At 39.2% G+C, this 13,185-nt stretch overlaps 1 pseudogene; it reads right to left on the bottom strand.

Annotated features, from left to right (window-relative positions):
* Positions 1-3,209: 3,209 nt before the first annotated feature.
* Positions 3,210-4,020, bottom strand: LOC122692824 (annotated as a pseudogene).
* Positions 4,021-13,185: the final 9,165 nt, after the last annotated feature.

Genomic DNA, 13,185 nt, shown 5'->3' with positions numbered 1-13,185 from the left:
AGATGGTGGGGCTTTCAAGCCATTTGAAGTTAAGTAGAGAAATGAGGGGGCTTTTTAGCCATTTGACCCATGTCTTAGTACTTACTGACCTCCATAGGCCCTGAGGCACTCCGTCTGAAATGCCACGTATACCAGAGTTCTTGTTCTCGGTGCAACATGTTGGGATCCTTTACTGGATAGAGAGCGAGAGAGAAAAGGCACAGGGACCTAAGCTCTGATGGGGCAAAGGTGCTTTAATGATCTTTTTGTGAGTATATGTAGGCTGCTGTACAAGGAATTTCTTTCAACAATGATAAAGTTCAGAAAATTAAACGTATAGCAACCAAGGGAACAAGGGATTAACGATGGTCATAAGGTCAAGAGAGAATCCATATCTCAAGAAAGAGGATTAAGACAAAGCAGTTTTCTCATAAAGAGACTGTTTACTGAAGGAGACCCAAGCCTGTCTCACACACTGACCCCAGCCCTGGGAGCGGCTTGCTGTTCCACTGATAAGGAACAGAGGATTTATGAGAAATAGCACATAGGAACCCTCCTGTTAAACATCCCCTGACAGACAGGGAGGCCTTATGTAATGCGGTTCATGGGGTTGCAAAGAGTTGGACACGATGAGTGACTGAACTGAACTGAACTGAATCAAATACCTCCCAGAAAACAATGTCCAGGACTTGAGGGTGTCACATGTGATCCTATGAAACATTTTTTAAAATAACATCTATCCTTCTGAATCTATTCCAAAAAGTTGAAGAGGCGGCGGACACTCTTAAATATATTCTATCAGGCTATCTCTACGCTGAAATCAGTATTATAATGAAACACTACAGAAAATTACAGATCATTTTCTTGATGAATATGGTTGAAAAAAGGTTTCAAGAAAATGTTAGCAGACATAATTCAACAATCTATAAAAGGTATCATAAGTGATTATCATGTAGCATTCTTCCAGAGATGCAAGGATGGTTAAAAATCTGCAAATCAATCCACTTGATACACCACATTAAAAAAAGGAAGAGAAACACAAGATTGTGTCAACAGACATAGAAAAAGCATTGACAAAATCGAACATCCATTCATGGTAAATACTCTCAGAAAAACGGACATAGAGAAAATACTCTCAAAATTAAAAGGCCATTTATGACATACCCACACAGGTGGACATCTGAAAGCTTTTTCCTCTAAAATCAGGACCAAGGGAAGGATGCTCACTCTTGCCACTCTGGTTTAAAAGTGTGGAGGTCCTAGCCACAACATTTGGACAAAAATATAATAAGAGATCTCCAACGCCTAAGAGAAGAAGTAACACTGTCACTACTATAGAGAAATGATACTTTATATAGAAAACCTTAATATCTCCACCAGAAAACTAACTAATGAAAATAGTACACACACATACACACAGACACAAACACAGGCACACACACACACACACAATGGAATATTCCTCACCCCTTAAGAATAAAGTTTTGCTGGTTGTAACATAGATGGACCTGGATATCATTCTGTTTAGTGAATTAAGTCAGACAGACAAAGACAAACACTGCATATTATCACCTGACACATGCAATCTAAAACTAGTACAAATGGATGAAAATAATGGAGTAGAAAAAGACTCTTGCACATAGAGAATAAACTAGTGTTTACCAGTGGGGAGAGAAAGTGGGAAGGGGCAAGACAGAGTAAAGATTTAGAAGTACACACTACTATGTGTAAAAAAAAATAAACTACAAGGACATACTTTACAGCACAGGGAATATGGCCAGTAGTTCATAATAGCTTAAAACAAAGTATAACCTATATATTCAACCACAATGTTGTACCTCTGCCACTACCATAATACTGTAAATCAATTAAAATGCAATGAAAAATTTAACATAAAAGAAGAGCTCTGCTTTGTGATATGTGGTTGTAATGGCACCCATATTACAATATTTACATGTAATAAATTACCAAATCTTGCACTTGAAATTTCCACAATGTTATATGTCAAATATATTTCAGTTTGAAAAATCTGCTGAAAAATAGTTTTCTTTCGCTGTGTTTTTTATTGTACTTCACTTCAAATTGCTTGTTTCTACATGAAAATATGTTAATGTGCTAATCTTCCTGCAAGACTCTTTCTAATAAATACTGCCGTCTCTCTCAACATTTAAATCAGTTCTAATGAGGTGGATGAAACTGGAGCACATTATACAGAGTGAAGTAAGCCAGAAAGAAAAACACCAATACATTATACTAAGGCATGTATATGCAATTTAGAAAGATGGTGATGATAACTCTATATGCAAGACAGAAAAAGAAACACAGATGTATAGCACAGACTTTTGGACTCTGTGGGAGAAGGCGAGGGTGGGATGATCTGAGAGAATAACATTCAAACATGTATAGTATCAACTGTGAAACAGATTGCCAGTCCAGGTTTGATGCATGAGACAAGTGCTCAGGGCTGGTGCCCTAGGATGACCCTAGGAGGGAAGTGGGAGTGGGGTTCAGGATAAGGAACACATGGAAATCCATGACTGATTCAGGTCAAAGTATGGCAAAAACCACTACAATATTGTACAGCAATTACTCTCCAGCTAATATAAAGAAAGGAAAACGAAAACCAAGCAAACAATGTTAACTATAAACTTGTAACTGGCTCCCAAACTCTTACCTGATTTTACCTTCGAGTGCTAATCAGGCTATCCTTTACTCTGTAAGGATATTAATTTCTTCAATTTTATTTCTGACTACTGTACACATTGATCCATTTTCATGTATACTTGAATCTATAATTCCATACCTACTTCATTTCTGGGAAATTTTTTTGGTTAGACTAAAAGTAGCACATTTGAACACTTCATAATATGCAGATTATTTGAAAACCTGTTCTTTAATGCATAAACCTGAACTCCATTTCTACAAGAAAATTTCACTGATATATTCATATTTCATGACAATATATTTCAATTGGTCTTTATATTGAAGAAGATACTTGGCATGTCCGGTATAATATTATCTTGAGATTCAAATTTTAAATTAGGATTCTGAGGGTGAATAAATGAACTGGCAACTGATCGTAATAGAAATAAATAAAATTCACACTTTTCTCATAATAGTAGAGGACTTTGCATTTCTTATCCAGGCCAAATAGAGTGTGTGTATACTGGAGTTGTGGCTCATGAGCAGAAAGGGGCTGACAGTTGGGAAACACGCTGCAATTATTATACTCATGTCCACAAGTAACAGGCTGGGCTGATCAAAAAGAGCCAAAAGAACTTGACAGATGGAGGAAAGAATATAAAAGTAGACATAGGTGCTCCCGAGCAGAAGGATGAATTTAGTAGCTCTGGACTCAGGGGAGGACCTGGAGGAGGCGTCGGTCCTACGAATGTGCTGGACCTGCTGCTTATGTCTGTACAGGATGAGAATCATGGAGCTGCCAGCCCAGAGCGTGAGCCCCAAACATAAAACATCAGGGAATAATAGCAATGCTGCATACAAGGCGTCTTCAGACTTGTCAGTAACAATAGAAGAACAGTAGCCAAAATCTCTTTCCTCTGTGATGTTTTTGTCACTCCATTTGCCAGTAATATTGAAAGGAAAAATGACATTTACCAGCATTTGCAGGATCCAACACAGGAAAATAGAGAGGACCACGTACTTGGGAGCTCTTACTTTCAGCACTGCCCACCTGGAGTTCCAGGGACTGATCGTGATCACCTGAAAGACACTCAAGAGGCAGATGCTACTGATGGACACTCCCCTCCCCACTCTGTGCAGAAAGTAGAGAAGTTTGCAGCCAACATCACTGCGGAAATGCTTCCACCCAAAGACTGTTATTGTCTGGGGTACCCCTTTAGAGAGGAGGACCAAGGAGTTGGCCACAATGAGGTGCTTAAGGATCAAATCTGTGGACCTTAACCTGTAACCCATGAAGTGAAGGATGATATAACTGCAAAGGAGTGAGAAATTCCCCAGAATTCCAATGACGGTCTGTGTTAAGATGATCATGCCTATCATGAAAAAGCTGCTGGCCATCCTCTCAGTTCACAGTCACTGGTACTTTTGAGTTACAATGTCCTGCATGGGAATATGAGGCATGGGTTACATGCATCATGTCAACTGAAATCCAATATTCTCCACTTAACAATAGTTCCCACTTGGAAATATTTGCTTCTTGTGTTTCTAGTACCAGCAGCCTTTAAAGGGTTCCATGTATAACATTTAAAGAGAACTAATATGTAAAATTAATCACTGAAGATAATCATGCAATCCCTACTTCATTCTTCACAAATTCATTAGGCAGGAACTGAAGGGACCTTAGTTATACAGAAGAGTGTAACCTACTCCCAGACAGGTTAAGTCTTTGTCAAACCTGCTTCTTAATGCAGAGTGAGGACTGAATCCCATTGGGCTACTCAAGACAGTGGTTTGAGGAACTTCCCAGGTGCTTAAATGATTAAGATTGCATTCCACTGCAGAGGGTCCAAGTTCAATCCCTGGTCCAGGATCTATTATCTCATGAACTTTGATGCACGGCCAAAAACAAAAAAAGAGAGTGCACTGATCACCAGCCATGTACAACAGCTAGTTTTTGAAAGTATATAATGAACCAGATCTATATTTGATTATGATTTCACAAGTTTTCTCTTTGTAGACCTGTAGTATTTTTTTTAATTTTCATATAACATGACTCCATGTATTTGTAAACCTTTATTCTATGGAACCAAATACTATGAATAAAGTCTTAGCATCTTAACACATGAACATCACTGCTGGCAGTAGAATACAGCAGGAGCCTGCCTCAGGACAAGGCAATGTCATGAAGATGAGAATGTCTCACTGTGAGGATCGCAACACAAAGACTCTTTTTTTCCCGTGACAGAAACACAAATAAATAACATGTATTATATAAATGTTTGAATAATCATATGTAGGCAATAAACCTTAAGGCATAAAACACTAGCATCTGATAAAACAGTTTAAGACAAAACAAATTATTATTGTCCATTCATACGCTGAATCAGTATGTTATTGTCTGAGCCCAGTGAATATATTAGCAATGAATTAATATTTTCAGTCGACATTAACATACAGGACACAGAGGCAAAATTTGGCACTTGTAAAGCATGGATCCTTGTGTCTCTTATACACTGGTGTGCTAGACTTGCTGGAATGTCAACAAATTGGTGTTGGTGTCAGTTTCTGATGTGATCACTTACCCAGAATCTTGATCTGCCTTTCTCTCACAGACTTTGCTGCTCAGACGAAAGTACAATGAATATACCTTCCAGCTTCCAGGACAAGGGCTCGGTGGGATGGTCATAGTATGTGCATGGGAGGGAGGCAGCCAGATCCTGATAAATAGGTTTGAGACTCTGTGCTCCCCTTCCCTCCCGTCAAAACAGCAATTAGCTTTTCACCTGCAGCAGCACTGGGAGTGCAGGCTTGGGAGCTGAGAACATTTCTGGAAACTTTTCTCTCAGTTGTTAATTACTGGAAACAATTACAAGTTTCTAGTTAGCAGCCTTAGGAGACAACTGGTTGTACTTGACAGGAATTTTCTTTTCCATGATCCCTGAAGGGCATGGTCTCACGAGGAAGAAATGCTGAAATCACACACATTAGGGATTGACACAAACCATGTGCGTCCCTCTGGATTCTTCACTTCCCTGAGATGAGTCTCTGCCCTAATACTAGTACTTTCCTCACCTTCAACCATTGAATGGAACCGTCAATGAAAGTATTGGTAAAGAAAAAACACCTGGGAAGTATATTCGAAGAGACAAAAGGAAAAGGAGGAACATCTTCAAGAACTCATGATAGGAACCACCGGCAAAACTTATATCAATTTAGACTCATTTTCATTATTGAATGCCACTTATTATGGAAATTTTGTAGGAAATAAACTTTATTATTATTGAACCCTGTGATAAGAATTGGGTGCAGAACAAATAAATAGGAAAAAGAGTGAGGGTTTGAAAACAATTATAAATCAAATCACGTAGATCTGATGGCTCAATTATTTTACCAAGTTCTTAATTCAGGAGCATCCTGGAGAGGAAACAATATGCCACTAGAAACTAGTGCATCAGTGCAAAATTAAAAGAAAATCTGAAATGCAAGTTGGAGGCTTCACAAAAAGCCAACACACTGACAACTTGATCATGTACTTCTAGCCTCCAGAACTGTGAAAAACTGGGAAAACTATCTATATTTAAACCTCCCAGGCTGTTGTATTTTATGAAGTCAAACCTAAACGTAATAGAAACTGTAAGAGTCTGTCTGTTTGATCCTGGGACTTCCAAGGGTGATCCTGCAATTTATGCAAGAGAAAGTGTAGCCTATGTTCTCTTCTAGCAGTTTTATGGTGTCATATATTCTGTTTAACTCTTGGAGCCATGTGGAATTTATTTTTGTGTATGGTGTGAGGGCATGATTAGACTTCACGGATTTACATGAGGCTCTCCAGCTACCAGAGAAGAGTGGAGAAACAACTCGAGAAAGAACAAAGAAAAGGTGCCAAAGTAAACAATGCTCAGCTATGGATGTGACTGATGATGGAAGTAAAGTCTGATGCAAAGAACAATATTGCATAGGAACCTGGAATGTTAGATCCATGAACCAAAAGACATTGGAAGTGGTCAAATAGGAGATGGGAGGAGTGAACATTGACATTTTAGGAATCAGTGAACTAAAATGGGCTGGAACAGGCGAATTTAATTCGGATGACCATTAAATGTACTACTATGTGCAAGAATCCCTTAGAAGAAATGGAGTAACCCTCATATTTAACAAAAGAGTCCGAAGTGCAGTATTTGGCTGTAATCTCAACAGTGACAGAATGATCTCTGTTCGTTTCCAAGGCCAAGCATTCAATATCACAGTAATCCAGGTCAATGCCCCAACCATCAATGCTGAAGAAGCTCAAGTTGAATGGTTTGATGAAGACCTACAAGACGTTCTAGAACTAACACCAACAAAGATGTCCTTTTTATCATAGGGGACTGGAATACAAAAGTAGGTAATCAAGAGATACTGGAGTAGCAGGCAAGTTTGGCCTGGAGTACTAAATGAAGCAGGGCAAAGGCTAACAGAGATTTGCCAAGAAAAAGCACTGGACATAGCAAACACCCTCTCTCAACAATACAAGGGACAACTCTACACCAGATGGACATCACCAGATGCTCAACACCAAAATCAGATTGATTATATTCTTTGCAGCCAAAGATGGGGAGACTCTATACAGTCAGCAAAAACAATATCAGGAGCTGACTGTGGCTCAGATAATGAACTCCTTATTGCCAAATTCAGACTGAAATTGAAGAAAGTGGGAAAACCACTAACCATTCAGGTATGACCTCAATCAAATCCATTACAATTATACAGTGGAAGTGACAGTTTCAAGTGATTAGATCTGATAGACAGAGTGCCTGAAGAGCTGTGGACGGAGGTTGGTGACATTGTACAAGAGGCACTGTTCAAGAACACTCCAAAGAAAAAGAAATGCAAAAAGTCAAAATGGTTGTGTAAGGAGGCCTTACAATTAGCTGAGAGAAAAATAGATGACAAAGGAAAAGGAGAAAAGAACAGATATACCCATCTGAATGCAGACTACCAGGGAATAACAAGGAGAGATAAGAAAGCCATCTTCAGTGATCAATGCAAAGAAATAGAGGAAACCAATAGAATGAGAAAGGCTAGCTATCTCTTCAAGAAAATTGGAGATACCGAGGGAACATTTCATGCAGAGATGGGCACAGTAAAGGACAGAAATGGTATGGACCTAACAGAAGCAGAAGATATTAAGAAGAGTTGGCAAGAATACACAGAAGACTATACCTAAAAATCTATGACCCAGGTAACCACAATGGTGTGATCACTCACACTCACCTAGATCCAGACATCGTGTAGTCTGAAGTCAAATGACCCTTAGGAAGCATCTCGACGAGCAAACCTCGTGGAAGTAATGGAATTCCAGATGAGCTATTTAAAGTCCTAATAGATGACTCTGTGAATGTACTGCACTCAATATGCCAGCAAGTATGGAAAACTCAGCAGTGGCCACAGGACTGGAAAAGTCCTGATTTCATTCCAATCCCAAAGAAAGGCAATGCAAAAGAGTGTTCAAACTACCACATGATTGCACTCATCTCACGTGCAATCAAAGTAATGATCAGAATTCTCCAAGCCCAGCTTCAACAGTATATGAACCAAGAACTTCCAGATGTACAAGCTGGATTTACAAAATGCTGAGGAGCCAGAGATCAAATTACCAACTTCCACTGGATCATCAAAAAAGTAAGAGAGTTCTAGAAAAACATCTACTTACGCATTATTGAACACAACAAAGCCTTTGACTGTGTGGATCACAATAAACTATGGAAAATTATTCAAGAGAGAAGAGTACCAGATCACCTGACCTGCCTCCTGTGAAATCTGCATGCAAGTCAAGAAGCAACTGTTAGAATGGACATGGAAGCATGAACTGGTTCCAAATGGGGAAAGGAGTACATCAAGGTTGTATAATGTCACCCTGCTTATTTAACTTATATGCAGAATAGATCATGCGAAATGCCAAGCGGGATGAAGCACAAGCTGGTATCAAGATTGCCAGGAGAAATGTCAGCAACTTCAGATATGCAGATGACACCACCCTTTTGGCAGAAAGTGAAGAGTAACTACAGAACCTCTGGATGAATGTGAAAAAGGAGAGTGAAAAAACTGGCTTAAAACTCAAGATTTGAAACACAAAGATCATGGCATGTGGTCCCATGATTTCACGTAAAATAGCTGGGGAAACAATGGAAATAGTGACAGAATTTATTTCCTTGGTCTCCAAAATAACTGCAGATGGTCATGCAGCCATGAAATTAAAAGATGCTTGCTCCTTTGAAAAAAAAAGTTATGATCAACTTAGATAGCATATTAAAAAGCAGAGACATTACATTGTTGACAAAGGTCCATCTAGTCAAAGCTATGGTTTTTCCTGTAGTGGTGGATGGATGTGAGAGTTGGACCACAAAAAAGCAGAGTACAGAAGAATTGATGCCTTTGAACTGTGGTGTTGGAGAAGACTCTTGAGAATTCCTTGAACTGCACGGAGATCAGACCAGTCAGTCCTAATGGAAATCAGTCCTGAGTATTCACTGGAAGGCTGATGCTGAAGCTGAAGCACCAATACTTTGGCCACTTGATGAAGAATGGACTCATTGGAAAAGACCATGATGCTGTGAAGGGTTGAAGGCAGCAGAAGGGGACGACAGGATGAGATGCTTAGATGGCATCACTGACTTGATGGACATGAGTTGAGGAAGCTCCGGCAGTTGGTGCTGGACTTGGAGCCTGGCATGCTGCAGTCCGTGGGCCCACAAGTAGTTGGATGTGACTGAGCAACTGAACTGAACTAATTACACTTGGCCCATAGACAATTGGGGGAATTTCCCTGTCTTGAATCAACTCATTAGTAAAATTAATGGACCTGAAAAATCCACTTGCCATGTAGTATAACATGACTACCCAGATGATGTCACATTCATAGGAGAACTGTTTATTATTTATATAATTATCAATATGTTTTAAACACTATGAGCAGTCTTTACCTCCTGTGATGGTTTCTTACAAGGAAGAAGCTAGTATAAGGGGATATGCCTTCACAAATTTTAGTGGTCTTATCTTTTGTCCGACTCCTTGTGACCCAATGTATTGCACCATGGCAGACATACCTGTCCATCACCAACACCTGGAGCTTACTCAAACTGATGTCCATAGAGTTGGTGATGCCATCAACCTGTGTCATCCCCTTCTCCTCCTGCCTTCAATCCTTCCCAGCATAATGGTCTTTTCAAATGAGTCAGTTCTTCTCATCATGGGCCAAATATTGGGCTTTCAGCCAGCATCAGTTCTTCAAATGAATATTCAGGATGGATTTGCCTTAGGATGGACTGGTTGGGTCTCCTTGCAGTCTAAGGGAGTCTCAAGAGTTTTCTTCAACACCACAGCTCAGAAGCATCAATTCTTCACTGCTCAGCTTTTGTTTACAGTCAAACTCTCACATCCATACATGACTACTTGAAAAAGCATAGCCTTGACTAGATGGACTTTGTTGGCAAAGTAATGTCTCTGCTTTTTAATATGCTGTCTAGGTTGGTCATAACTTTATTTCCAAGGAGCAAGCATCTCTTAATTTCATGGCTGCAGTCACTAACTTCAGTGATATTTGAGCCCCCCAAAATAAAGTCTCTCACTGTTTCCATTGTTTCCCCATCTCTTTGCCATGAAGTGATGGGACCAGATGCCATGATCTTCATTTTCTAAATGTTGAGTTTTAAGCCAACTTTTTCACTCTCCTCTTTCACTTTCATCAAGAGGCTCTTTTGATCTTCTCCACTTTCTGCCATAAGGCTGGTGTCATCTGCATCTCTGAGGATATTCACATTTCTCCCTGTAACCTTGATTCCAGCTTGTGCTTCATTGACCCCAGCATTTTGCATGATGTATTCTGCATTTAAGTTAAATAAGCAGGGTGACAATAAACAACCTTGGCATACTCCTTACTCGATTTGGAACCAGTCTGTTGTTCCATGTCCAGTTCTCACTGTTTCTTCTTGGCCTGCATACAGATTTCTCAGGGGACAAGTCAAGTGGTCTTGTATTCCAATTCTTTAAGAATTTTCCACAGTTGATTGTGATTCACACAGTCAAAAGTTTTGGCATAGTCAATAAAGTAGAAATAGATATTTCTGGAACTCTTTCTTTCTCGATGATCCAGTGGATGTTGGCAATTTGATCCTGATTCCTCTGCCTTTTTTAATTCCAGCTTGAACCTCTGGAAGTTCACGGTTCACATACTGTTGAATTGGTTACAGTAAAGATTAAAGGGTTTAAAGATGTGTATATCTGCATTTTAAATGGTTTGTTTCAATACCTCAACATAATAAAAGCTATATATGACAAACCCACAGCAAGCATTACCCTCAATGGTGAAAAATTGAAAGCATTTCACCTGAAATCAGGAACAAGACAAGGGTGCCCACTCTCACCACTACTCTTCCATATAGTTTTGGAAGTGTTGGCCACAGCAATCAGAGCAGAAAAAGAAGTAAAGGGAATCCAGATAGGAAAACAAGAAGTGAAACTCTCACTGTTTGCAGATGACATGATCCTCTACATAGAAAACCCTAAAGTCTCTACCAGAAAATTACTAGAGCTAATCAATGAATATAGTGAAGTTGCAGGATATAAAATTAACACACAGAAATCCCTTGCATTCCTATATACTAACAATGAGAAAACAGAAAGAGAAATTAAGGAAACAATACAATTCACCATTGCAACAAAAAGAATAAAATACTTAGGAGTATATCTACCTAAAGAAACAAAAGACCTATACATAGAAAACTATAAAACACTGATGAAAGAAATCAAAGAGGACACAAACAGATGGAGAAACATACTGTGTTCATGGATTGGAAGAATCAATATTGTCAAAATGGCTATTCTACCCAAAGCAATCCCTATCAAGCTACCAACGGTATTTTTCACAGAACTAGAACAAATAATTTCACAATTTGTACGGAAATACAAAAAAACTCAAATAGCCAAAGTAAACTTGAGAAAGATGAATGGAACTGGAGGAATCAACCTGCCTGACTTCAGACTCTACTACAAAGCCACAGTCATCAAGACAGTATGGTACTGGCACAAAGACAGAAATATAGATCAATGGAACAGAATAGAAAGCCCAGAGATAAATCCATGTACCTAAGGACACCTTATCTTCGACAAAGGAGGCAAAGGTATACAACGGAAAAAAGACAACCTCTTTAACAAGTTTTGCAGGGAAAACTGGTCAACCACTTTTAAAAGAATGAAACTAGAACACTTTCTAACACCATACACAAAAATAAACTCAAAATGGATTAAAGGTTTAAATGTAAGACCAGAAACTATAAAAGTCCTAGAGGAGAACATAAGCAAAACACTCTCCGACATGAATCACAGCAGGATCCTCTATGACCCACCTCCCAGAATATTGGAAATAAAAGCAAAAACAAACAAATGGGACCTAATTAAAATTAAAAGCTTTTGCACAACAAAGGAAACTATAAGTAAGGTGAAAAGACAGCCCTCAGATTGGGAGAAAATAATAGCAAATGAAGCAACAGACAAAGGATTAATCTCAAAAATATACAAGCAACTCCTGAAACTCAATTCCAGAAAAATAAATGACCCATTCAAAAAGTGGACCAAAGAACGAAACAGACATTTCTCCAAAGAAGACATACAGATGGCTAACAAACACATGAAAAGATGCTCAACATCGCTCATTACCAGAGAAATGCAAATCAAAACCACAATGAGGTACCATTACACGCCAGTCAGGATGGAAGCTATCCAAATGTCTACAAGCAATAAATGCTGGAGAGGGTGTGGAGAAAAGGGAACCCTCTTACACTGTTGGTGGGAAAGCAAACTAGTACAGCCACTATGGAAAACAGTGTGGAGATTTCTTAAAAAACTGGAAATAGAACTGCCATATGACCCAGCAATCCCACTTCTGAGCATACACACGGAGGAAACCAGATCTGAAAGAGACACGTGCACCCTAATGTTCATTGCAGCACTGTTTATAATAGCCAGGACATGGAAGCAACCTGGATGCCCATCAGCAGATGAATGGATAAGGAAGCTGTGGTATATATACACCATGGAATATTACTCAGCCATTAAAAAGAATTCATTTGAACCAGTTCTAATGAGATGGATGAAACTGGAGCCCATTATACAGAGTGAAGTAAGCCAGAAAGATAAAGAACATTACAGCATACTAACACATATATATGGAATTTAGAAAGATGGTAATGATAACCCTATATGCAAAACAGAAAAAGAGACACAGATGTATAGAACAGACTTTTGGACTCTGTGGGAGAAAGCGAGGGTGGGATGTTTCGAGAGAACAGCATTGAAACATGTATATTATCTATAGTGAAACAGATCACCAGCCCAGGTTGAATGCATGAGACAAGTGCTCGGGCCTGGTGCACTGGGAAGACCCAGAGAAATCAGGTGGAGAGGGAGGTGGGAGGGGGGATCTAGATGGGGAATACATGTAACTCCATGGCTGATTCATATCAATGTATGACAAAACCCACTTCAATATTGTAAAGTAATTAGCCTCCAACTAATAAAAATAAATGA

This window comes from Cervus elaphus, chromosome 4 (genome assembly GCF_910594005.1).
Source record: "Cervus elaphus chromosome 4, mCerEla1.1, whole genome shotgun sequence".
Lineage (NCBI taxonomy): Eukaryota > Metazoa > Chordata > Mammalia > Artiodactyla > Cervidae > Cervus > Cervus elaphus.
This window is presented reverse-complemented; position numbering and strand designations above follow the sequence as displayed.